Source organism: Budorcas taxicolor, chromosome X, assembly GCF_023091745.1.
Source record: "Budorcas taxicolor isolate Tak-1 chromosome X, Takin1.1, whole genome shotgun sequence".
Classification (NCBI taxonomy): Eukaryota; Metazoa; Chordata; class Mammalia; order Artiodactyla; family Bovidae; genus Budorcas; species Budorcas taxicolor.
Window position 1 is genome coordinate 19,398,935 of NC_068935.1, and position 27,789 is coordinate 19,426,723.

A 27,789-nucleotide genomic window follows, 5' to 3' on the forward strand; every position below is an offset into this window, starting at 1 on the left:
AATAAAATAAAATGAATTAATCCAAAGAGTCATCTCAGTCTCCAAGTTCCTCAGATGTTGTCTCTGGTGAGTTTAGGGGCCTGGTGTGTGACTTTTCCTAAAAGGACCCTTGCAGATATATTAGTTCATTCTTGACTTTGAAGCTTCTTTTGTTGACTTCATGCTGAAATGATTGCTGGATGTTATGTACATGTTGAGAAAATTGGATAAAAGTGCACTGGAGAGGATTAGACCCATCTTGACCATTTAAGTATGTGAAGACACACATCTTTATAAAAAGAAGTTTGAAAGTGAAGAGGAAAAATCACGCATAATTCTACTTCTTTAACCCAACTATTATAATTTGATGTTCATCTCTGATTTTTTTTTTGCTGGCATATTTTGCATCATTATAATTTGAATGTACTTATTATTTTGCACTTTTGGTCATTTTTGATGACAGCTTACTAGCTTCTTGCTAGGCTTTACTCTAATTTACATAACCTAGCCAAATTATTCTAATTGACATAATCTAATGTACATAATCTAGGAAGGATAGATTTTGGAGTAACAAAACCTGATATTTGAAGTTAGATTTTAGAAGGCTTTTGACATCGGCAAAATTTTGAACTTTTCCTTAAAGACAAGCGATGCCATGAAGTGTTTCAGTGAAAGGATGGACAGAGACAGCCACATCTTAACGATTGTTAGTATAATCACACACACACACACACACACACACACACACACACACACACACACACACACGGGATTCCAGTCCTTGGGGTCTCAAGGAGTGCAACACAACTGAAGCGACTTAGCACAGCACAGCACATATTCAGTTCAGTTCAGTCGCTCAGTCGTGTCCGTCTCTTTGCGACCCCATGAATCGCAGCACGCCAGGCCTCCCTGTCCATCGCAAACCCCCAGAGTTCACTCAGACTCATGTCCATCGAGTCAGTGACACCATCAAGCTATCTCATCCCCTGTCGTCCCCATCTCTTCCTGCCCCCAATCCCTCCCAGCATCAGAGTCTTACACACCTATATATTTGAAGTGGATTAATAGTTCTCTTTTTGTATAATGCTTTAAGAAAAAACCACGTGTGTTTCATGTGTAGAAGGGTGTTTTTCCTATCTAGATTGTCATCTCTTTGCATCCCACTGCCATATCTGCCTCTCAGTTTACTGTGGATTCAGGACACTCCATCAGGGTAACCTGCTTGCCTGACAGGTGGTGTCCCAAATCCATAGCATTTCCCCCCAGTAAAGAGTGATTGTGTAGCTGCACAGACTTCCTCCCTGAAAATGTACCTGAAATGCCAGTCTTCTTGCGGGCAGCAGCTGAAGAAGCTATACTCAATAGCCCCCCTCCTCTACCTCCGTCAGGTGCACCTCCTTCTCTAGGGCCCCACCTCTGTCTAGACAACCCTGACAGTGTAGAAGTTTCCATCTCCTTTTCCTTTCCTTCTCCCTGTTCCCTCCCCTTCATTTTTTTTTTCCTCCCAGGCGCTTCCTGCCTGGAAACAAAAGATTGGTCCCCAGTAGCCCACTCAGGGTGATTTTAGTTTTCTGCTCCCTCTCTGATTGGCCTCCGCGCGGTGCAGAGCCCGGGTGACGTCATAGCGGAGCAGGGCGAGGGAGCGGTTGCCGAGCTGGGCTCGACCGCGGACGGGCAGCTGTGGGCAGCGGACAGTGTGGGGTCTCGTGCGGGGGGCTCCAGCTTTCCCCTGCCCGAAACAAGTGTGCAGGAGCGGGAGGAGAGCCGGGGGAGGGTGGTGGGGAGCGGGCCGAGCCCGGGCTGCGGCTGCGGCCGCGGGGCTGCGGCGCCCCAGCCCCGCCAGCCAGCCCCAGCGCTCGGAGGGAGAGGCAAGGTCTGGACGGGGTGGCTGGACCAGTGGCAGGTAAATCCCACGATGGATGGCACCCGGCTCGCTCTGGGGAAGGGGGTGGCGGCTGGGCTCTGCTTTTAAGGCGGCCGGGCCGATTTTCTACCTACTCGGACCCTCCTCCCGCTGTCGCGGAGCCCTGGCCTCGAGTCCTCTACGTTGCCTCCCCCGGAGCCCTGACACCCGGCGCGCACTGTGCACGATCCCGGCTCGCGATCGCGGACAAGTGGGTGTGTCGGGGCCATTCCCGGAGGCCCAGGGCCCCTTCGCTGGGTCAAGTCCTAGGCTCGCGTGCTGGGGCCTGGGCCGCTTGAGGCAAAATCCGCCCCCAGAGCTACGTCAGGGTGTAGGTCTTATACCATCTTCCCGCCTCCCTCCCCAGACACTGGAGCAGCGACAGCAGCGCTAACCACCCCCTCCAAGGGGAGGGGGTGTGGCCGCGGCCCGGCAGGTCCGGGGGAGGAGGAACAGCCAGACAGAAGCACAGAGAAAAAGTGACGATTTTCTTAAATGGACGCCTTTCCCCCTTTCTTTTTCTTCCTCCCCCACCCCTTTTTTGGTGGGGTGGAGGAGGGCAATCAGAGCAGACCTCCTTTCTTCTCCTGTGGTGACTAGAATGATGCAACAATGTCCCTAGAAAGCCCAGGGTCCCTCAGTTGGCCTCTGTCTTTGTCTGGGGAGCAGAGTCACCAGGTCCACTCAGTCCACCGTTCCCAGTCCCCCTCAGCTTGCCGGGCCCTTGCCCTCAGTTTGCGAACTGGCTTTGCCAAGATACCTGCCATACTTCGGGAGGGGGGAACTTGGACCTTTCTGATTCTTGCTCTGGTAGGCTCTCCTTCCCCAGGTGGTGGTGGAGGGGTCGGGTGGGGGAGCGGAGGGAGGGCGGTGCCTGAAGGGAGGGAGCCAGAGGCCCCACTTGTTTTGTTTTGTTTTTTGGTCCCACCTTCAGAATCTAGTGGCAGACTCTGGACTTGAGGGTTCTGGGCTGTGGTCTGTAGAAGCCAAGGAGAGAAGGGTGAGTGGCTTGGCTTTGGGAAGTATGAAGGGGGCGGCTGCAGTGCTATTTTTAAAAACTGGTTTTCAGCAGGGAAGCCTTTAGCCATGTTAGTCTTGCTCCCCCCATGGTTTTGCAGACTCAAATCCAGGCCAACTGTATGGCTGGCTGAGGTGTTGGAACAGAAGGAGGTCCATTCCTGTTGGTGACAACACTGTGCCCCTGTTCTGGGATGACCGAGGTATAAAGGTCAGTGCGGTTCTCACTGGGCCATCTGCAAAGTTATAATTGGGCAGGTCTGTGATTTGGTTCTTGAGGCCTCTCAAGACACCTTTGGGCAAAGGGGCTTAATATGGTAATAGACGATTAACAGGCCCGGGCTTGGATAGAGTCATGTCAGCCTCTGTTTCTCTATACAGATATCATACCCTCCTCCCCCATGAAAGAGGCAAAATAGCCAGAGACTGGAACATATGTGGCTAAAAGCTGACAGCTGCAAGATCTTGAGGGCAGGAGGACCTTGGCATGTCAAGGGAAAGGCCCTCCAAGCCTCCAGGCAGGCAAGTGGGCCTTGTAGGAGAGACCTGACAGAAAAAGGGGGTTCGCCTGTGATAGGGGTACAGGCATGGGGCCACAACATCCTAAGGACGTTCCAAGTAGCTGACTAGCTAAGCATTCCCACAGGTAGCAGATTTTTAGAGTTGGAGGCAGAAATGGAGTATAGAGCAAGCCAGCTTGCTGAGGTCTTTGAGGGGAGGGGAGCAGATAGATTTGAGGAGAGAGGGAATTGAAGAATAACTGCAGGGCTTGGGAGGTGCTACTCCCGTCAGAGAGTGTTACTACGAGGTCAGAGGCTGAGCTACTGTGAAGTCAAAGTGGGTAGCCAAGGCAAAAAAAAAAAAAACACACAAATCAGGTCTAGAAATCAGATAGAGTAGGTGGGTAAGGTCAGTGGAGTAGGTAGGAATAAAACCATAGAGAGAAAGAAGAAGGAAAAGGCAGCGTTTTCCCAGGAGCCCAAAGGCCCTGATTTCCCTGGTGAGCTAGAGGAAATTTTGCTGCTGAGGCACCTGTGCCTTAGCCCAGACTTAAGGGGACAATTTCTGCGTAGCTGGGGAATCAAAAGCATTCTACCCAGGTAAGCTGCCTTCAGGAGCCGATAGCTTTGGTCGAGGGAAGAAGAAATTTGATGATGAGCAGGGTACCCTCTACAACTGGCTCTTCCTCCGGGGTAAGAAGAAGGGAGTGGGGGGCCGGGGCTCCAGAAGGGACTGAGGGAGCTTCTAACATGGCCCAGAAGGTAGGTTGACTGGTTGTACATGGGGTGGGCCAGGGCTGGGCCTGGGGCCCCTGCTCAGGGGATGGGGGTATGTATCCGCCCATGCTCAAAAAGAAAGCCCTCCTTCCCAGGGGCCCATGGGACCCCGTGCAGGCCAGGGATGGTGAAAACCACTGCCCTAGAAGGTAAGTGAAGCTGCTGAGGCATCTAGAGTTCAGCTTAAGCTCCCCTGTTGTTCCCCGCAACTTCACCACCTGCTGGAGGCCAGGTGGTTGCCTCTACAGGGACTGGGGTTGCGGGGGAGGGCGGAACTCGGCTGCCAGCTCAGCACTAGGCACTACTCGGCTTCTCCAGCAGGGGGCGGGCAAGGGCAAGCCTTCAGGCACCAGGGACCTGAGTCCTCCATTTCAGGTGTGAAGCCTGAGCCTCCGATCAAGTGACAGGCTGGCACACATTTCAAGTCTGCTTTAGGGGTACCAGATGAACCTTCGGGTCTAGCAGTCTGTTTCCATTTCCTCTCAGAATGCTTCCTCTCGTGCCCCGCTTCCTTGAGAAGGTATTTGCATTTATCTCCGTGGGCTTCCCTTGTGGCTCATCTGGTAAAGAATCCTCTTGCAATGTGGGAAACTTGGGTTTGATCCCTGGGTTGGGAAGATCCCCTGAAAAAGGGAAAGGCTAACCACCCCTGTATTCTGGGCTGGAGAATTCCATGGACTATATAGTCCATGGGATTGCAGAGTCAGACACGACAGAGGGACTTTCACTTTCCATGGTGATTACTGGAGTCACTAATATAGCCTAACCCGGAGTTTAATTGGAAATGTTAATCAATGCAATGGATCCGTGTCTGCTTTGCACAGTTGGCCACTTATCTGCAGGTTGGGGCGATCTGCACGGCACCCGGGGGGATGCGAGGAAGGGCAAGATGGCAGAGCCACAGCTGGCTATGCTGGCAGGAAGCTTAATGAAGGAAGCAGAGCTTGAAGGCTAGGAAGAAAGGAACAGGTTCCTGGTGGGGAATAGAAACCAGGATAAGGCCTGGGTGCCTGATCACTGAAGTGAAATAGGACAATCCTGGAGACCACACAGTGGAGATGGAGGCCAGGGTTTTGCCTTGAGGTGGGAGGACCCTGGATTTGGAGAAGGAAGGGTTTTTTTTGGTGGTGGTTTTGTTTTCTCTCCATGCCATGTGGCATGTGGGATCTTAGTTTCCCGACCAGGGATTGAACTTGTGCCCCTGCACTGGAAGGCGAAGTCATAACCACTAGACCACCATGAAAGTCCAAAGAAGGAAGTTTTAAAGGGAAAAATAGCTGGAGTGGAACCAACCATGGGAGTCCAAAAGTCAGTGTTCTGATCTGAGTGTTTCTTCCCCTTCTCTGGGCCTCAAGTTTCCTTGTCTTTCAAATGACTGGGGTGAACTAGGTGGTTCCTAAGATAGTAGTAACATTTTAGGAAGTGGGTCCATTTGTTCTTGGTAATGAAAAAAAGTTTCACTCAAGGAGAGCCCCTTCCCCTCAATTTACACATTTTAAATCATACTTTTGGGCATTCCTCTAACTTAGAGGAAGACAGTACAAAACAAGCCCACAACCACTACACACATTTCATCTCTCTCAGCAGTGTGCCCTTACTTTTATTTAAAATGAACGGGAAGGGAGTGGGATGGGGGGAGATGTCCACGTGTAGAATCTCCCCCTGTAACCAAGACCCTGATGGTTCAGATGGTAAAGAATGTGCCTGCAATGCAGGAGACTGTGTCTGATCCTGGGTCGGTAAGATCCCCTGGAGAAGGAAATGGCTACCTACTCCAATATTTTTGCCTGGAGAATTCCATGGACAGAGGAGCCTGGTGGGCTACAGTCCATGGGGTTGCAAAGAGCTGGACACAACTAAGCGACTAACATTTTTTACTTTTCACTTCAACCAAGCCCCTAAAAAGCACTATGGGGAATCTCACCCAGATCTTATACCCTGGGGTGGAGGCAGATACCCAATAGTCACCCTGACTCAAGTCATTCTGAGAACAGAAGGGCTTGGGGTGAAGGTGAAGGAAGGGCCTGGCTTAGGGTCTGTCTTTTTCCTTCTGTCTTCCTCCATCCTGCTCTCTCTCTGAGCCAGGTGGACTTTTTGGATTTCTATACTTTTAAGAGACATTGCCCCTAACAATCAGCACAATTGCACCCCCTAGTGACCTCAATGGGAATGCCTCTGACAGAGCTCCCCTTATACCTGGGATGTCAGTGTTTAACCTGCTCTGCGACTGTTAACTCCCTGTGGAGAAGGGGTCCAGTACTTCCAACAGCCCAAAGAAAAAAACTCAGGCGGCTGCAGCTTCCTGCAGGCCCATCTGGGGTTGGGAGTTAAGAGAGGAAGCCATCCCACCCCCAGTGCCCAATTTCCTTCTTTGGGCCTGAAAAAGGTTCTGGAACATTCCCAGCTATCTTCAGTGCTGGACCGGGCACCTACCATGGGAGGGGGCTGCTCTGTAGTAGAGAGAGTGGTTGTTCACAGATTCCCTCCCCCACCAAAGAGGTGTCAACCCTAATCCCCAGACAGATGCTGGCAGGAAGATGGCAGCAAGGCTGGGGTCTTGGTAGGCACACGAGGGCTCCACTGATCTCTACCTCTGCCTCCAGTAGGAGGCTGAGCCACAGGTGCACACACAAGCAGCATAAACACACAAGAAGATGCACACAATGTGGCATAGACATATGATACACAATATAGATTAGACCCAGGCACCCCACAGCACAGAATAGATGGAATACACATGCAACACATTGCAGGCCCAGGGCACATACACAATACGGTGCTGACCTGATATACATATGCAATACGATATAAACACAACTTCACACCACGCACAGGACATGGTAGAGGCACACAAATATGTGGTACTGGATGCAGTTCAAACATACGCGACCCCATTTGTGTGCACACACAGGACACCCCCACTCCCGACTTGCAACACTGACCTCCAGACAGGTGGCAGGAGTGTGGCCACTAGGTGGAGCTCTGTGTCCTGCTCTTGCTGTTGCTTCTGCATTGGCTCCAGCTGTGCAGTCAGCTCAAAGCAGGCTGCCCCGGAGTTAACAAGCAGCTAAAGGGAAGTGGAGGTCTGCCTAAGGAAAGCTCTTGATCCGGCACACAAACCTGGAGCTGCTTGGTTAGTACTGGCTGGTGCACTTGCCCCCTCCCCTCCTCCAGGTCCTCTGGTGTGTCTCCCCACTAGGGGATGGGCAGGGGGCTTACTGCGGCCATTCTTCTTGAGCCCTCTCAGGAGCTTTGGCAGCCCTCCCGCCTTTGCCCCCATCCCATGCCCTTGTAGGATGGTCTCACGCAGCGGGGGAGGGGGCAGCATACTGCTCAGCAGCGCAGTGGGTCGGATTTGGAAAGACTGCCTGGAGTGTGCATGTGGGACGCGCCCAGGGAATGCCAGGGCCCCCAGGGAACAGACGTGCTTGGGAGGCTTGCCAGCAGCAACTGGCATTCCTGGGGGATGGCTTGGTCCTTTTATTCTAGAAGAGGGGAATTGGGAATGACGGGGCTTTTCCTGGCTCCCCGAGGCTTCAATTTTACTGTCTCTACCCATCCATCCATCCATCCATGTGTTCAGATTAGGACCCTCTGCATGTGCTAGCTTGTATCTGACTCTGTTGGAAGTTAGTCCATAGGTGCTGCTCTTCTTTGAGGACAAAGACTGTGGAGAAGAGGGGGTCAGGGAAGGAAGGAGAAGGATTGCAGAGCTTGAGGTCCTATCAAGGAAACAGTCTCCTCCTTGAGAGGCTGAAGTGATTGTGAGGAAAGGGAGGGGTTAAACAGACCCTGTCTTCTTTGTGGTTGGGTATGGAAACCTCTTGGGGGAAGCTAGGATAAATTGTAACCTCCTAAAAAGCCCTGGATGTATTCACCCAAAGAAATCTGGAGAAGACTAGGGAAGACATCCCTGTGGCAGAGATTAGAGGAAAGTTCCAAATAGGATTAGAGGCTGAGGCCCTCAGCAGCTGTGAGATGATAGCAAGTTAGGGAAGCTCAAAGTGCTCTGCCCACCAACTCAGTGAGGGACACTGTTGAGAAGGGAAACGGAAATGATGGTGGAGACTTGGAGGTTAAGGATGAAATAAGCTGAACAGCTGAGTCTTGAGGCAGCTCAGGTGTCACCAGAGCCAAACCTGCATTTGCCATCATCTCATGGCTTCCTCCTATCCACTAGATGACACCATCTCCTGAAATATGCAAATATTTCACATCTGTCATATTTGACTGAGTGCTCTCAGCACTTACCCAAGCTGCTGAGGGTAGTCCACTCACTAGCAAGCAGTTCCAGAGTGGTGAAGGGATAGCCGTTCTCAACTTGAAACTGCCAGTTCAGTGTCCTGTCTGGACTCTGATGCTCCTGGGCTTTTTTATACTTCTTGACTCTGACTCTCTGCCTTCTTAAGGGATTTTCTGTAGTGTGTGTGTGTGTGTGTGTGTGTGTGTGTGTGTGTGTGATGTTTGGGGGAGATGGATGGAGCAGGAGCAGGTGGGGAAAGAGGTTCCCACTCCCCCACAATGCTTTTCTTGGCAGGTTTCCCCCAAGAGAGAGCAGCTGAGTCCTTGCACCCTGTGACAGCTGCTGTTCCCAGCCCTGAGCCCATCGGAGGTCCTGCAGCAGTGGCAGTGTGAGGTGAGTAATGGATTCCAGGGCAGGAAGTTAGGGATCTCCGAATTCAGGTAAATGCCGCCTTTCCACCAGAGCTCCTGCCATCAGAGACCCTACTTTCTAGGGGCTTATACCATTGCCCTTGGTTTCCCATCTCTGACATGAAAATGACAGCTTCAGCCTACATCCTGGAGTAGGAAAAATAAGCTAACAGTCATTGCCAAGTCCTTTGAAAATGTCAAGCGCCATCTAGGAGCTTTAGTATAACACAGGCACACATACCATCAAGCTGTCATTTCCTTTCCTCTTGCTTTCCTGATAGTGAAGTCGACAAATTCACCAATTCTTTCCTGTCATTTCTACTGCCCCATAACCTTCATGTTACCTTCCTATTCAAAGCATACCCCTATCCTGACCATCCCAGTTTCAGGGTCTGGCAGGCTTAACTTAAACTTTCCAGAACCTTCCCTCTGTCTTCCCACCCAGCCAGGGGGTGTGTCCTTCCCCAACTCTCCAACAACGCCTGAGTCCTTAGCATGTAGTGTAGCCCTTGTTGCTCCGCTGCCTTAACTAACCCTTGCATGGTTTCTAGCATATTCCTCTTGGCAGGTAAACTAGACTGAAGCTCTTCAGGAGTAGGGACCAAATTTCACAGTTCTCTAGTCTCACTCAAGTGTCTGACATTTCCCTACCAGCTTTTCCGTTTGAGCCTCTCTCTCTTCCTGTCCACTTCTTTCCGATTTCTTGGCCTGCCTCTCTGATCATCTACCTGTGTCTTTTCCTCTCAGGCCGCCATGACAGCTTCTTCCTCTGTCGTCTCCTCCATCTGGCCTTCTGTTGCTATATGCTACAGTCTAGCTATCTGTTTGTCTCTTACTGTCCCTCTGTCTGACTGGTCTTCTGTCTCTTTGTCAGTTGCAGAGATGTCTCTCATATTGCCCAGGGCAAAATCAGACAAGCAAAAGAGAAATAAAATACCCCATGAGAAAAGCGAACAGACTCAAATAAGAAACAAGGAAGATGGAGTGCAGTTCTCTTCCACACTGAGCCTGTCCTGGGCCTACAGGACAGAGGAGAACTGCAGCTCAGAAGCAGGTGTTTCGGTGATGCCTTCTCATGGAGAGGGAAGCTCCAGACTTTTGGCCATGAAATTGAAGGTGTGAAATTACAGCCTTGTCGATACCAATGCATTCAGCTTTCCAGAGATGCCCTGGTAGGGGATCCTCTATAGAGCGGGAGCAACAGAAAGTAACTAGAACTGGCTAAAACAAGAAGCAAGCCCCTGGGTCTCTCCTGGGTGTTCAATGACAGCCACAATAATAACTTATATTTATTGAGTACCTACTGTTGCCAGCATTATGCTAGGTGTTTTTATTTGCATGAGACCGTTTGATCCTACAGTAGATCTGCAAGGTAGGTTTTTTTTTTTTTCTGATAGTTGCTGTTTTTGTTTCTGATTAAAAAAAAAAAGTGATATGAGCACAAGGTAGGTATTTTTATCATCTCTCTTCCGCATGAGAAGATAGAGGTTGAGAGCGGCTAAGGCACTTGCATGTAACTCGACATATATTGTGATTTGGGGTGGGGAGACATTTCCTGAAGTGTGTCTCAGCATCTTATTTTGGAGCCCTCCACTGTTCACATATATACATATACATGCACACACAAAACATGCACACTCACACACTTTTGTACATTAACATGATCATATTTACCTCCCTGGCTCACACTCACTGTTCACACCAGACACATTTATAGCAATGATCACCCTTAACCCCTCACACTTGTACATGGTCATATTTCCAGACACGCTATGTACAGGTACATTCCTACTGCCATACGCTGATACATTTATTTATTTTATTTTTATTTTAATATATTTGATGCACTGTATCTTAACTTTTAAAATTTTTGGCCTACCAAATGACATCTTAATTCTCTGAGCAGGGCCCAAACCAGTGCCCCCTGCAGTGGAAGCATGGAGTCCTAACCACTGGACTGCCAGGAAAGTCCCCATACTCATATTCACCTTTTCATACTGACACACACCCATGCTCACGTTCTCATACACTCACCCATTGATGTTCCTTCTTATGTTCTTACACTCCCAGTCATACCTACAGACTCACATCCACACAGATGATATAGTCACCCTTAACTCCCAAATTCCTACACAATCACACACACTTTGTGTACAGATACAGGTTGACATTCCTCTGCCTGTTTCTCATGCAGTCCACACACACACTCAGTTTCATATACTGTAACACATTTGCACTGTCATCACTATTTCCTCCTTACAGTTACAAGTTTACACATCTCATAACTCATCAGGACACACACATGTGTATACATGCTCATATGTTCACATTTATACATGCTCACACCATAAACACAATCTCACCTATTTAAACTCTTGTTTTTGTACAGTCTGGATTACATTCTCTTCCACTCATGTACTCAGTGCTGACACAATCACTGTAACTCAGTCATATTTGCATGTAATCACACTTACACATGGCAACACTCATTTTGACATAGATTCACAATAGTGCTAAATAGTGACCCACACTCTAATGTACACACCCACATAAAACCTTCCCAAACTCTTATGTATACACATAGACTGATTTTTACCACATTCACACACTTTCTTACTTCTCATGCACACATACATACACATTGTGACACACTCAATTGTGTTCATGATCACAAGTGTCACTCCCCCCCCACCCCCCGCCATTTGCCATTGTTCTCTTCTCAGCCTCAGCTAAAAGGAAGAGAGTTGCTCTTAGGCAGGTGCCAATGGGACTGGATCTTTCTGGCAGAAAGTAGGGAGATTTATGTCTAGGATAAAAAAGAAGCAACTCAAATCCTAGATCAAGTTTTACATCCTTTTGCCATAGATTCCTTTTGCAGAAATCATCTCTAATAGGCAGAACCTTAGCCAGTCCTTTCCAGAGAGGTTAGAATTTAGATGGTTTGTTTGTCTTTTCCAAGTTTATGGCTTAACTTGCCACTTCATTTCCCTCCCAAGGGGAGATGAAGGTGAGGCGTGCATTTCTTTAAGCACTGTTAGTGGTTTCCTATGCAAATGCAGGTGTCTGCTTTTATGTTTATGATCTGGAATTGCCTGCTGATTAGACACGTGGAAAGGGCAGTCATGCTTCCAAGCAGGTACCTCTCATCCAGCCAGGTCTGCTTTTCCCCTGTTTACTCTGGATCGTGGTATTCAAGGAGGAGAAAGAGAAGGTTAATGAGCTAGCTGGATAATAAAATGCATTTCTATTGTGAGTGTGCACGTGCATATATAGACTGCACTGGAATTTCAACAGCTGTTAAAAGTCAAGTCAACAGAGGAAATTTCTCAGTAGGCGGGGGTAAAGACAAGCTGAAGAAACTTGCTTGCACTCCAGACAGACTGTAGATTTCCTTGCAGAGGGTGAGAAAAAACCCCAGGAGTGAACCAGTAGATCAGGAGCCTGGTGCTGGAGCTGTGAGCCATGCTAGTCCGCACCAGCACCCTGTAGAAGGCTCCTTGGTCCGTGGCTGCCCCTGCTGGAGTCTCCCTGGAGGAAAAATCGTGCAAAATATGACCGTGCTGCCATGTGATGTATTTTCTGGCACACAAGAGTCTGTACTCTGGGATAATAGCTCCCCACCACCCTGCCATGCACACCCATCATGAGACTGAGAACGTCTTTAATAGTAGAGACCACATCACTTTACCTATTTTGGATTCTCAATGCCTGGCATAATGCCAGACTCAGAGCAGCTGCTTGTGAAACTCAGCTAAGAAACTATAAAAGGGTTGGGTGGGCAGTGGCATATTGTCAGGACAGATCCAGTGCCTCTGTCCCTCCATCCCAGAATTCCAATGGCATTACCAGCTCAGATTGAGAGTCCTCTGTGGACCTTACATAGTAGGGGAAATACAAAGGTTGAAAGCCCCAGACTCTGCCTTTGATGTAATTTCCTTTGAATGGGAAAGATGAAGTCACCATGAAACTGTAGTCCAAGGCAGCAGTCTTGAAGTTTGGGGTTAGAGGAATCTTTATCATGTCATCCAGTGGTTTTTCAGCATCCAAAGGCCTTGGAGGCCCGTAAGTGGTTGGAAACAGCAGTCAGGATTATGGAAGCCACTTCCTGAAGCAGATTGCCTCATGGACATCTTTCTTAGCACAGGGAAGATGATTCATCTTTATAGAAAATTGTGTAACAAAGCACTTTATCACTGAGCATAAGGCACAGGAAGAAAAGTGAGCCTTTAGACCTTAATGGAAATCTTGTACTTAATTAAGATTTAGCCACAACCTCCTCCAGGAGACAGCTTTAGGGAAATTGCCTGGCAAATTTATATTTGATCTATTCTGCCAATATGCTGAGACTTAACTGAAAGCAAATTATAAAACTGACAGTACTGACTGAAATTTAGGAGGGGAAAAATGCACCTACCTGAATTCACTTCAATACAGTGAGGAGTGCTAAGTAAAGAGACCCACCCCTTGTATTTATATGGTATTTTATACTTCTCAAAATATCTAATAACCTGTTCATTCACTATGATAGAGGTGGTGGTGTTCATTGTTGTTCAGTCGCTAAGTCGTGTCTGACTCTCTGACCCCATGAACTGTAGCACACCAGGCTTCCCTGTACTTCACTGTTTCCTGGAGCTTGCTCAAACTCATGTCCTTTGAGTCAGTGATGCCATCCAACCATCTCATCCTCTGTCATCCCCGTTTCCTCTTGCCCTCAGTCTTTCCCAGCATCAGGGTTTTTTCTAGTGAGTCTACTTTTTGCAAGAACCATTAGGAGCACCGACTCTGGAATTAGCTACCCCAGCTTCTGAATCCCAATTTGGCCACTTCCTACCTTGTAACCTTGTTTGAGTCAACTACTTATGCTCCTCAAGTCTCAGTTTCCTCATCTGTAAAATGGGCATGACACTAATACCATCTACCTCATTGAGTTGTTAGGATGAAATGCAATATCTGGCTCAACAAATGTTGAGCACAAAGTCAGTGCTCAATAAATGGTAGCTCTTACTATCCTTACCACAACCCTTGGACTGCGGTGCTTTCAAAGGGGCAGAACCCTGAAGTAACAGAGAAATAGTATGGTTCTTTGCTGCCGAAGACCCGATTTTCACAGAACTTGTTGCCTACTTTTCTTTAAGTTTTTATTTCTCTTAACCACCAGGTGGGGTCAATGTTCATTCCCACTTAAGAAGAGTGAAAAAGAAAACCCGTGAGCATTTCCTCAATTCCTGTGTCATTTTAGGACATCCTTATCTGGCCACTGTAGTGATGTTTCTTGTTCATTTCGATGTCCCCTCTCATCCTACAACTTTTCCCTTGAACTCATGAAGCCTTCAGTAACGTCACCTTCATTGGGGAGGAGGAATGGAAAAGACTCCTTAAGCTAGTGGAGCCCAAGATCTGGTCTCTAGCCACAGGCACGCCTCTGACCTTGAGTCTAATGCTGAAATGCCTGCATTGTGGGCGCTGGGTCTGCTCATTTCCAAGCTTTGTTCTGAAACATTACAATGGAAGCACAGTTCACCCATCTCAAAGCCCTAAGAGCTTTGTTGTCTATGTGAAAGCTGTGGTAACTGAGAACTCATCATCTCACATTAAAACTGTAGTGTGATTGAGGAAGCATAAATAAGACCATAGACTTTGGAATCACACAGACATGAGATTGTATAACTTTTTTCTATTATGGTTTATTACAGGATATTGAATATAGTTCCCTGTGCCACAATAGGACCTTGTTGTTTATCCATTCTATATATAATAGTTTGCATCTGCTAATCCCAAACTCCCAATCCAACCCTCCCCCTCCCTACCCCACCCGCCTTGGCAACCACAAGTCTCCAAAGTCTGTTCTCTATGTCTGTGAGTTTGTTTCTGCTTCGTAGATAAGTTCATTTTTGTCATATTTTAGATTCCACATATAAGTGATAATCGTATGGTACTTGCCTTTGTATAGTTTCACTCTGTGACCTTGGCAAGTAAGCTGCTGTCTCTGAATGTCAGTTTCATCTGTAAAATGGAAATAATGATACCTCAAGGGGTTATGCAAGTTATGTGAACTGGTTCATGAGTAACTTTTAGCAGAGTGCCTAGGACATAAATCTTAATGAATGGTGGTGATTTTATGGCCCATGAAATCCGTGGCAGTAATTGTTAACATCTTCTGTGGGTAACATACCTTAAATTGCTTTACTCATTTCCCACATGTGGATCATTTGATCCTCACAACCTCTTGGTGAGGTAGTCACCTTTCGTCTGTGAAGAAATAGATTCAGAGCAATCAAGGGATGTACTCAAGGTCATAAAGCTCATTAGCAGCAGTGCTGGGCTGAGAAGGTTCCAGTCCAGGCTGAATATTTGCATCTTTGCTTCACAGCACCTTTGAGGTGGTGGTTAGCATGTACAACCTCTTTGAATTGAGCATAACCTTGTGAAAAAAAGAGTCTAAATGGTAGCTACAGTTTTTCTGTTCTCTGAACCATGTGGTGTTTCTCTCTGTGTCTTGTGTGTTGTCCAGCGTGTTGCAGAAGTGCAACAAGTACGACATCATAAAAGTGCCCTTTGCAGCAAAGCTGAGGGTCATGGTGATATATGGCTATGGCAGTACCAGTTCCCACCAAAAGGAAAATCTTTCTCAAGGCATGTCATGTGGTTTTGTTCATGCTGCTCAAGGAGTACCAAATGTCCAGAGCCTGGAAATGGAAATTCTTGAAATATACTGAGACACATCACTAGACCTCTGGGGACTCCTTGGCTGTTTCTCTTCTGACCTGAAAATGACGAGGCATCAACTTTAGTGAACCCTAGGGAAAGGATGGAAGGACAAAAAGATAAGAGCACTTTTGACCTCTCTGTGACATTTGCCTCATAGCCATACTCATCTTGGAATACTTTTCTCTTGGTTTCCATGATGTCATAGATTCAGTTCCTCCACTTCTTTAATCGTATTTCTCAAGGATCCCTGGTTCCTCCTCTAGCCCCTAAATATTGGTGTTCCCCTGAGATCTTGCCTTCTGTCATTCTGTGTCTTCCTGGGAGATTGCACCTACTTCCATGCTGATGGTCTCCAAATTAATAGTTTCAGCCCACGTATCCTGCTCTCCATTGAACCATTCCATAATGCCATATAAACATGTTATGACTGCTGCTCTGTTTATATTTATTGTCTTAATTTTGCTGTCTCTATTGAGAGGAATGTTGCTCAGGTGGCACTAGTGGTAAAGGATTCACCTGCCAATGCAGGAGACGCAAGAGGTGCAGGTTCAATCTCTGGGTTGGGAAGATCCCCTGGAGAAGGAAATGGTAACCCACTCCAGTATTCTTGCCTGGGAAATTTCATGGACAGAGGAGCCTGGCGAGCTAAAGTCCATGGGGTCGGAAAAGAGTCAGACACGACCGGGCGACTGAGCACACACATTGAGAGGAATAGATATAGCTAGAGAGAATTCTTTCCCAATCACATGTGAATTGACGTTCCTTTCAGCTTTTTATTTTTGCTATGTAATAAAGACAAGGTTCTTAGATCTTTGTTTTGCTTCCCACTAGATATTTCTAGTATAATTTTTATTGAGGTATCCAATGTGTCACTGTGTTTGTTCTCTCTTCTTTGTACGTAGACTTGTAGAAAAGTTATATATTTGAGGACCATTTGTAGATATTTAGTCTTTGTAGAATGTTTATGTTTATTGGTAGAGTCTTTATAAAAATTTAGACAAATTTTTTATGAAACTGATAAGGGCTGTCCAACAGGCCAAAACCAGAATAATGTGTTCTTAGAATTCTCTTGGGAATATGATTACTGGTGGCAGTCCAGTGGCTGCTCATTTAAGGGGCCTCCCACATCATCATATTTGTTATCAGCATACCAACTTCATTAGCTTTTTAAATAATCATCATTCTAAGCTAGTTGTTTACTCTCATTTCCTAAGAACAAACTGAAGCACAGTTCTGTCTGGAATCCTGAACAAAAGGTAAAGGCTACACTGGGGATGTAATGAACAGCATGATGACTGTAGTTAATAATACTGTTCTGTATGTTTGAAATTTGCTAAGAGAGTAGATCTTCAGTGTTTTCAACATAGCAAAAAGCAAAACAAAGCAAAACATAAAACAATGTGAGATGATGAATGTATGAATTAATGTGATTGTGATAACCATTTCCCATTGTGTACATATACCAAAGCATTAATCACATTGTACATCTTAAATATATACATTTTAAATTTGTCAATTATCCTGAAATAAAGCTGGAAGACCCCCTAAAGCCTAAAAAAAACCCACATTAGTCCTCCAACACTCCTCTGGGCTTCTTGGGATAGAACTCTATTTGTACCCAGATTTCTATTTAGGGTCCTGAGACCAGTTAATCCCGCTACTAGCATCTCTGCCATCTTTGGCCAATGTCCAGAATAGAGCTACTTTTTGAAACCTCTCTTTTCCTGTTTCCATACTGCCCGTGCTTCCTCACCTGTGGCTTTTTATCTAGACAGGCAGAGTCCAAACCCCTAAGAAAGGCATATGAGATCCTTCTTAATTTGGTCTTTACTGGTCTTAGGTACATGTAGCTTCTCTCATTCTGCATTGTCTGTAATCTTCTCTTGGTCTTAGTACATGTTGTTCCTTGTGCCTGAAATGTAACCTTTGGTTACTTGTCCTTTTAAATTCAACTCAAGTATACTTCCCCTGTGAAGCTTCCTTCTTCAGGCTGTTGGGAGCCCCTCTCTTGTCCTTCAGTAGCTACTTGTTGTCATCTTCACCCTGAGCTGCCATGGCCAACACCCATGAAACTGTTTTCCTCGAGGGCAGGGACTAACTAGTTCATCTCTTGCCCTAGACCCTGGTGAGCTCCTACTTATCCTTCAATACCTTGCTCAAGGGTAGCATCCTCAGACACCTGTGGGGAGTACTAGCTATCCTTCCTGCACTAACTTTTCAAAGCATCCTCCTCCTTCTGGGCACATATTAGACACTCTATAAATACTGAATGAAGGATTGAATTTATTTATTTATGAAGATTTATTGATTGCCTCAAGATTGCAAGAACAATCCAAGAGTGGAGCTAGAACTAGCCATTCTTGTTTGGTTGGAGACAATTTTGGGGGGTTTATAAAAAGACCTAATTAAAAGTCAACTCCAGAAATTAAAATTAGGGAACAAGATGCAACTTAGTTCTTAAATGGAACATGAAAGAAAGTGGTTTATTTTCCCACATATTATAGTCTTAATATATTTTCCCTCAAAGAAGTCTGTTCTGCTCATATATGACTTTAGGTCTGGAAAATGCTTTGTGTTACCCATACTGGTCCCTTCTATATGTTACCAGGATCCCGTGTTCTGCCTTTTGAAAGTCTTATACATGTTACTTTCTTCCAGAGTTTTCAGATCTGTTTTTACATAAGACCAGAATCACTTACTTCAGGAGAAACAGCTGCCCAAACCTTAGAAACATGATCTAGCATGGTCGGAGTATTTGTTTGCTGGAATATACTCTTGAATAATGTATAACACCACCCTAGTACTTCCCGTTTCTCAAACCCCAGCAAACTCCTACTCATCCTTCATTACTCTGCTGAAGTGATATATGTCTGATCTTCTCTGAGAACATTTGTTACCCTTTCTGCTCTGTCCCTCTAAAGCATCCTCTGCCTACCTGGGTTGCATCCCTTTGTATTTCCTATTGCATGTATGCATGTCCACCATCCTTATTTAACTGTGAGCTCTTTGAAGACTGGGACTGGTCTTCATTCATCTCTATTTGTATATATCTCCATGTACCTGACACAATACATGGTAGATATGAATGTTGGTGATGTGGAGATGAGAGGCAGTTCAGTTCAGTTCAGTCACTCACTCGTGTCCAACTCTTTGCGACCCCATGAATCGCAGCACGCCAGGCCTCCCTGTCCATCACCATCTCCCGGAGTTCACTCAGACTCACGTCCATCGAGTCCGTGCTGCCATCCAGCCATCTCATCCTCGGTCGTCCCCTTCTTCTCCTGCCCCCAATCCCTCCCAGCATCAGAGTCTTTTCCAATGAGTCAACTCTTCGCATGAGGTGGCCAAAGTACTGGAGCTTCAGCTTCAGCATCATTCCTTCCAAAGAAATCCCAGGGTTGATCTCCTTCAGAATGGACTGGTTGGATCTCCTTGCAGTCCAAGGGACTCACAAGAGTCTTCTCCAACACCACATTTCAAAAGCATCAATTCTTCAGCGCTCAGCCTTCTTCACAGTCCAACTCTCACATCCATACATGACCACTGGAAAAACCATAGCCTTGACTAGACAGACCTTAGTCGGCAAAGTAATGTCTCTGCTTTTGAATATACTATCTAGGTTGGTCATAACTTTTCTTCCAAGGAGTAAGCGTCTTTTAATTTCATGGCTGCTGTCACCATCTGCAGTGATTTTGGAGCCCCAAAAAATAAAGTCTGACACTGTTTCCACTGTTTCCCCATCTATTTCCCATGAAGTGATGGAACCGGATGCCATGATCTTCGTTTTCTGAATGTTGAGCTTTAAGCCAACTTTTTCGCTCTCCTCTTTCACTTTCATCAAGAGACTTTTTAGCTCCTTTTCACTTTCTGCCATAAGGGTGGTGTCATCTGCATATCTGAGGTTATTTATATTTCTCCCGGCAATCTTGATTCCAGCTTGTGTTTGTTCCAGTCCAGCGTTTCTCATGATGTACTCTGCATAGAAGTTAAATAAGCAGGGTGACAATATACAGCCTTGACGTACTCCTTTTCCTCTTTGGAACCAGTCTGTTGTTCCATGTCCAGTTCTAACTGTTGCTTCCTGACCTGCATACAGATTTCTCAAGAGGCAGGTTAGGTGGTCTGGTATTCCCATCTCTTGAAGAATTGTCCACAGTTTATTGTGATCCACACAGTCAAAGGCTTTGGCATAGTCAATAAAGCAGAAAATAGATGTTTTTCTGGAACTCTCTTGCTTTTTCCATGATCCAGGAGATGTTGGCAATTTGATCTCTGGTTCCTCTGCCTTTTCTAAACCAGCTTGAACATCAGGGAGTTCACGGTTCATGTATTTCTGAAGCCTGGCTTGGAGAATTTTGAGCATTACTTTATTAGCATGTGAGATGAGTGCAATTGTGTGGTAGTTTGAGCATTCTTTGAGAGGCATGAACATCCATATCAAACACTTGCCTTGAATGTGCAGGTATGATTATTGGTACCAATTTCTCACCTAGTAGGATAGCAGTCAAAAAGTGTGTTTTCTTCCTTCTGAACTCCTCCAGTCCCTCTTTTTTTTAGCACTCTTCAATTTGCAAAACACATACCCTTACCTATTCTGTAGTTGTATTGTTATCTGTATATTTAATATACATTTTATATAGAATATGCAGCCAGAGATGAAACCCACTGTTCAAGCCTATATAATCTCTTTCGGGGCTGGACATTTACTGATGTTTATCTCTTTATTCCCAGCACCTCACATGGTACCCAGTACATAAGTCTCAATAAATATTTGTTATTGAAATAAATGAATACAAGCACAGATGGGTTGGTTAAGAGGCATGAGTTACTATCTGACCTCCTTATAGGATAGCAGGTCTCTGTTTTGGTCTTCAGATTCTTTGAAATGAAAGTCAATCAGCAATCCATAATAAGAAGGCATGTACCTGGTTTCTTTTCCTATAAAAAGCAATGTCGGGCTGAAATAAGATCTTCCCTTTTCCTCTCTTTATACAGCTGTATAACCTGCTGGTGATTGGCTGACATAATTGTAAGTGCAGGGAATGTATTAGGCTCAGTCTTAAAGGAGAAAGAACACTCTGAGATGACCATTGCTTGACACAGAATTGTAATACAGAGTTATATATATTTATTTATTATGAACACTCAGCTTTCCTCCCCTTTTCCTGACCCCCCCCCTTTTTTTTTTTGGTCATGCTGCATGGCACGTGGGCTCATAGTTCCCCAACCAGGGATTGAACCTGTCCCCGCTGTGGAAGCGTGGAATTCTAACCACTGGAGTGTCAGGGAAGTCCCTTCCTTCCCCCAGTTTTGGTCAGGATGTGTCCTAGGCCATAGTTCTGGCTCCACAGGAGTCATTGGGAACTACTGACTGAGTCCCCCTGCTGATTCCCACTCCCTGCACTGAATCCTGCTTCTACTTCATCTGCACTTTTCCGACCAGGATATCATTTCCCTCCTTTGAGAGGTAAGGGCTGGGCCCTATGATCTCAGTCTGGGGACTTCCCCAGGCCACAGAAAGACTTAGGTATCTGACAGCCTTCTTTTTGTGTGTGCGGGTGAGTACTGGGGCATCAAAACTGACCGTGTGCTAGAGGAGGGGTCTGCTCCAGCATGAACCAGTCATGAGCCATATCTTAGAGAAGTGGGCAGTGGCAGCTGCAATCATGTGGCTGAGTACCCAGCCGCTAGGAGAATGAGTCACTTGGTGGATCTGAAGCTTGTAAGTGAACTTAGCTGGTACAGGAAAGCCAGCAGGCTTGATTGTGAGGTCATCCTTTAGGCTTTTGGTTTCTAGAGGAATTTCTTTGGGTGGACTGTAATTTTTTCTTAGACCCAGGGCCAATTTTCTTTAAGACAATAATAATCCATTTCGGTGGGGGTAGGAGATGGGGAATTCCTACAGCTAAGGCTGTGGCCAGCAGTTTATCCCCTACTATTTGTGAAGTGTGATAGATGGAAATTGGGTCTGATCATTTCCCATTCTTCCTTTTTTAAAAGATAATATTTCCTCTTCATTAACTATAGCCCCCCACATGCTATATAGACACATGCTCAGCTCTTTTGTAAACTTTGGTTGAGGGGCAAAAGCTGAGGAAGAGTTGCTGCATTTTATACCAGTTTAAATTCTTTGACCTCCAGTTCTGGCAAAATGTCTTTTTTGGAGGGGTGGTGGATAGAATATGAGCTTTGCTAAATGATCTAAATTCCTAGTTTAGAAAAATGTTATGTGAATGTCTCAGTTGATCCCATGTAGCTCTTCTCTTTAAATGTTCAGTGGGTACCTTCCCTATAGAAAGCCAATTTGGGTATAGACAAATTAAGACTAGAGCAAGTTCCTAGGTCGATGAGCCATAAGGCACAGGTTTGAAAACAATGTCCAGACATCTCTATGTATACAAAGAGCCCTAGAAATTTTGGCAATTGAATTTTTAGCCTTGAGTTTGAGGGAATTTGTGACTCTTTCCCCAGCGTCGATCAGGGAAGGGTGTAATTATCACCCATGCATAGTCACAGAGAACAGTTAGAACCCCAGAGACTCAAGATGTTGGTTTACCATATCCTGTTCACTTGGGCTGCTCATCTGCATCTAATTTTTTCTGTCCAACAGCTTCCAAGGATACTGTGTTCTGTTTTGAGAACCAGGAAGTGTTTTATTACTTGGTTTTACTTCTCTTCTCCCCGCCACATTTATTTGAAGCATCTTTTACTTTTTTAATGCTTTAACAATTTCTACCTCTGTTCTTCATGCATCTTCTCTTCTTAGAAGCATCAGTGTCGGAAATGAAAAGCCCAAACCTGTAATAATGCATCAGTTTGCAAATATAAACACACGTCAGACAGTCATTAGCATTTTCTTGGCATTAGCTCATGCAGCATACACAATGAATAATAAAGTATGGTGCTGCATCCATTTAGAAGCTTAGGAAGTCGCTCAAATAGGGAGCTACTTGTCCCACATAACATGTGCAGTATGCCGTGGTATACCTATTAATTTCTTTATTTGCAACCTATCATTGAAATTTGCAACTATAATATGCTGGCTTATTGGATTTCATTAATGTGTAGTTCCTGATGCAAACAATGGAAGTCACTCAGAAAGATGTTAGCAGAGAATAGGACTACAGCAGAACTGACCTCATTTGCTCTTGTGTGTGAGAGCATGAATGTGTTCTGTGTGACCATGTTTTGTATGTGTGTCAGTTGTGAGCTATCTTTTGCAGGATCTAAGACTGAAACAAGGCAGCTGTAAAAAGAGCTAGTGCCTCCCTTACTTGTCTGGCTGCTTTTGCAAATCTGCCTAATAAGTAGCTCAGCTCCTCATGATCAAATGATCTTCGAAATGGCTTCCCTCCATTACACGCTGTAATGGTATCTCCCAGGCGAGGCTCTCTGAAACAGCACACCCCTGTCTCTGATAGCAGAGTTCCCTTGGTGAGTGCCCCAGAACAGACAAGCCCCAAAACAAGGCCATCTAAGAATTGGTCCTACCGGCCAACGAATCTTCCTGGAGTTGTGTCAGTAAATCTAGCCTTGGGTCTTTGGATGAGAAATGCAGTTGAAATCAGTAAGTACCAGCCTGAAGTGGGTTGAAATGAAAAAAGGTAGAACTGTCATATGAATATTTGGGGAGGATGAAAGTGTATGTATAAAGAGAAAGAGTGTGTGCATGTGTGGGTGGGTTTACCTGGATCCACATTGTAATAGTATCAAGGGAAGGGAATTGAGGAGAGTTCGAGATTCTAGTCTCGGTTCTTGCAGTTATTTTATGACCCTTGGGTGAGTCATTTAACCTCTATGCCTTGTTAATTCCCCATGTGGAAAATGCGGATGGTGCTCCCTTCTTCACATGTTGTTGTCTGGCTCAAATAAGAGCAGAGCTTGAATAAACTCGTGGTCGTTACAAGGTCATATAGTGAACAATGAGGTGTTGATAATCCAAAGGCTTCTCCATGATGCCCAATTTCTTGGCCAGTAGACTAGTGCCAAAATGTCCAAACTCCTTGGCTCAGACCTGCTTGGAGTAAGCATATAGGCTTATTCAACATTAAGAAAAACGTACTCAGAGCTTCAACAAATGCATAGAACATATAGAGTTCCATTCATTCCCTCACATGTGTACTTAATGCCTACTGGGAACAAGGCACTGTAATAAGCAGTATGAAAGCATGACAGTTATGACTGAGGAGTTCTTACCCTCTAGGAGTTTATGATCTAGTGAGGGGGATGACATTTTTAATGACTACGTGCAGTTGGAGACAAGATGGTCAAAATGCTAAGTTGGGCCCATCTGGCCGGCTATTGTTAGGGGTCAGGCTCTCGTCTACCTAGCCTGGGAGTGGGGATTTAGGGCTACTGAGGAACACAGATGTGGTGGCTTCTCCTCCCTATAAAATGGGAGGAATGCCCTTTCTCCCTTCTTTGGCATCTTAGCCTATTATGGGAAACAATGGCTGAAAAGTTGCTAGAAATCTTCAGCTGCAAGTTGCTGTAAAATGCAAAGCACTGTATATTCTTTCAAAGGACAATACATTGTCCCCTTTGTGGAAGGCCAGGTGTTTTGTTCCTTTTTGGCAATTGAAAACAGTTCACTACATCTACTTACACTGCCAATCATAAGCGTCTGGCTACTGCAGTTGCTAAGAATGTGTCTAAGGTAAAGTGGGTTTAGTATCAGCATAGGCTAGTTAGCAAAGCATCATTTGTGTCCCCATCACAGTTTATACCTGGAAGCTCAGCTAGCCATCTTGAAAAATGTGTACTTCTGTTCACAAGGGAGCCCAAGAAAGAGCCAGCAAGTAACTCTTGGATCCTTTTTCCCACAACCAAGTATAATTCAGTGTATACACCATTCTCACAGTAAAAGCAGTAACCTCATCCCAAAATCCAAAGAACAGTCCAGCGTTGGTATCTTTGTCTAAGGAGATGTTGGCTGACTTTAAATCTGTGTCAGCCTAATGCCTCCAAATCTGGAAACTTATTAAAAGTTCACTTCCTCTTGATCTGTAGAACTAATTCTTGCTATAAAGATTTACCCAATTCTAGAAATTTGAAATGCCCTCATGTTCTATTAATGTCTTAACATAGTGAGAGTTCTTTGACTTGTTGACTACATTTTTGTGATACCAGAATCAATCTTCTTATGTGTGCTTGTCAGTTTGATTGTCATCTCATCAGCTCCAGGTGTCTTGCAGCCAACCCTATTATTTTTGTAGGTATCTCAGAAATGTCAGAAACCTTGGAAATTTCCCCTGGGCTGCATCTCATTCCTGTGTTATATCCTCTAGTTTGATATGAGAGGGACATAAGCAGTGTTGATGGGCTCACCGATTTATAGTAATGGCCTTGTGTGGCTGGTGGTTTGAGAATTTTACCTCTGGGTTTATTAGATCAAGGCTGTGTGTCTGCTGGCCTAGGCTTTTGTTTTTGAAAGGAGGCCAGTATTAGCTTGTTTCTCATTGGGAAAGTATGCAAATAAACAGTGATTTAGATTTTTGAAAGCAGACGGAATAATACAGACATGCATTGTCTCTGTATGGTATCAGATACCATTGTCTCTGATGGTATCAGATCTGGTGAAAATATTGATTTCAGTTGCCAGTGGCTCCATAGATGGTCTTGCAAGTCGTAGGGCCAGTATTTCTGGATTCTCACCTTTCACACATGTGAGTAGAGCACCTGTGACAAATGGGCACAATTGGTATTTTGGATTGTATCCAATTCCACACTTATGTCATGGTATGAATTTTGGCCACATTATCTAGAATATATTTGAACACCTGTCTTTCCCGTTGACTCCTGGGAGATGCAGGTTGGTGGCTTTTTTTTTTAACCTACTGAATGTTCTCTGAGGGTTTCCTTTGGTACCACATTAACAGAATACATTTGGAAGAATGAGAGAATGACCAGTATATACAGTGCCTAATCATTTCATCTAAAGTTGCCATGCATCTTGATAAAAGTTTTCCTTTGAAATACTTTGTAGTAAATCTCTGTGTCAAAAGGCGACTCAGTGAAGGGGTGTGTGTGTGTGTGTGTGTGTGTGCGCACATGTACGCACATGTGTGTGCACCTGTGTGCACATGCCTGCCCTTGCATTTGGGGGTGGGACCATGGGAGTAGATAGGAGAGTGAGAGAAAAAGGGAGATAAGGAGGGAGGGAAATAAAAAATTAATCTTTTTTGTACTCTGAACGAGGGTTGTTCCAGCTTCTTGGTTATCATGAGACAAGAGGCTCATTTCTTACTGCTGATGAATTTCAATTGTAATTACAGAACCTTGGTAAGCCACATTAACTCCCAGGGGCTGGACCAAAAATATACCATCTGCAAAAGCCATTTGAATCCTCTTGGAAAAAACCTAGTAGCCAAGTCTGAAAGCAATTTATGAACAGATACAAGCTGTTGCTGGGTGTCCATTCAAATTAGTTGTTCCTCCAGCAGTGCAAAGGGCCATGTTCTAAAAGTGAAATGACATGGCTGGTGGCTGGGTCCAGCATGACCCACACTTGCAAGTTTCTTCTGTGTTGCAGAAGTGAACAACAACAGTTAAACTTTAAAGATCAACAGTTTTTCGATTGGGTTCCTGGAGAATAATGGTGCTTTTGTACAATTCTTGAAGTAGAGCCTACAGCCACCCCAAACAAAATAGTCTCTTTCAAGATCTTGGAAATAATGACCTCATAGGCAGATTGAACCAGCAATCCATTAATAGTTTCCTTTGTAGAGAGGTGTTTCAGGGGAGGGACCTGGCTTCATAAATCAGCATTGTTTATAAACATAGCAGAATAGACTCCCCCTTTTCTTCTATGTCTGTGGAATAGCTGGAGATACCTCCCACTTGGGAAGCAAATAGATTAACAGTAAGATTGCCTTACAGGGCCCTAGCCTTTCTCCACTGGTCACCTAAAAGTATACTCTGAAGCCCTTGCTTTTAAGGTGAGTTAGCGATAAGGAGTCGCCCACATTATTCCTTGGTCACAAACTCAGAATTATCTGGGACCATTAGAAAAAGATGAAGGTTGGTTGTGCCTTGTAAAGGGTCACAAAGAACTGGCATAATATTAGGATAATTTGAGCAAAACAGAATCTGAAATGTCTGGGTAAACTGAGTGTTTGTTTGCTTCATGTTCCTATTGTGGAAATGGGCCAAGATTCTTCAGTTTCATTTCCATCTCTGTAAGAGATTTATCTCAGCCCTTCTTATAATCCCTTGACGAGTTGAATGGAATTAAACCGATTCCAGTTTGCTGGGCAGTAGAAAGGTGTGCCATTTAAGCTGGGTCCCTTACAGAATGCCTTTGATGTGGACAGTGGCAAGTATGTGGTATTCATATTTTTGGCAGCAATTTCTAGTCTAGTATAGGAGAGTATAGTGTGAGTTCTATATTCCAAGTAGCCCTTTTTAATCTCGACCTGAAAAGAAACAGGGCATCTACTTTTTGAGTCTCTAGCCAGAGAGAGTATTTAAGGATGAAAAAGGCCACTGTTAGCCACACCTAATTATCCACAACAAAGGTGCCTAGTATTTTGGATTACCTGGGTGCACTAGAACCCTGAATGGCTCAGACTCCTACTTGCCTTATTATGTAAGATCAGTTTTGTATATCATTTTAAAGGGTCCATGTATGTTTCTCTGGCTTCTGTCATCTCAAGTTAAATATGTCCTCAGAAAATAGATATCATCCAGAATATGGTGGCTCTCTCTCCCCATGAGACACATTTTTCAGAAATCTGTTTTCTAGGTCTTACTTAGAATCCTCAGTTCTTTTGCAATAACTTTCAAATTTCATTATTTTTACCAAGATTCTGTACATTTGAGCTTTATTTAATAATCATCTCATAGTCAGGCATTATTTTTGAACCCAGAAAGGAAAACAAACAAAACACATACAAGGCGTAAAAACTAGTGCTTTTATTCTTCGTCTGGCAAATTCTTCTTCACTAGTAAGTAAAAACCATGAACCTGTCTGATACAGAATACCATTGGTAAAATCAGTCTTAAACTCACTTCTCTTCTGGAGAAAGAATGAATTGAGAAGGATCAAAATGTGAAAGAGAATGTAGACCTGTTAGCACTGATTTCATATTCTAGTTAAAATATTTACCAGTAGTCTATGGATATACTTGATCCTTGACATCACAGTTTCTTTTTCATTTTACCTTGTGCTATAGTTTCACCAACTTCCCTGGTGGCTCAGTGGTAAAGAATCTGCCCGCCAAGCAGGAGACGCAAGTTTGATCCCTGGGTTGG

General features: G+C 45.0%; 1 protein-coding gene across 1 annotated transcript in view; it reads left to right on the forward strand.

Annotated features, from left to right (window-relative positions):
• Positions 1–8,713: 8,713 nt before the first annotated feature.
• Positions 8,714–27,789, forward strand: part of PAK3 (p21 (RAC1) activated kinase 3) — a 114,417-nt gene continuing 95,341 nt past the window's right edge. Inside the window, exon 1 of the mRNA XM_052663029.1 lies at positions 8,714–8,812. The gene's annotated coding sequence lies outside the window, so the exon portion shown is untranslated. The remainder of the gene's footprint in view (positions 8,813–27,789) is intronic.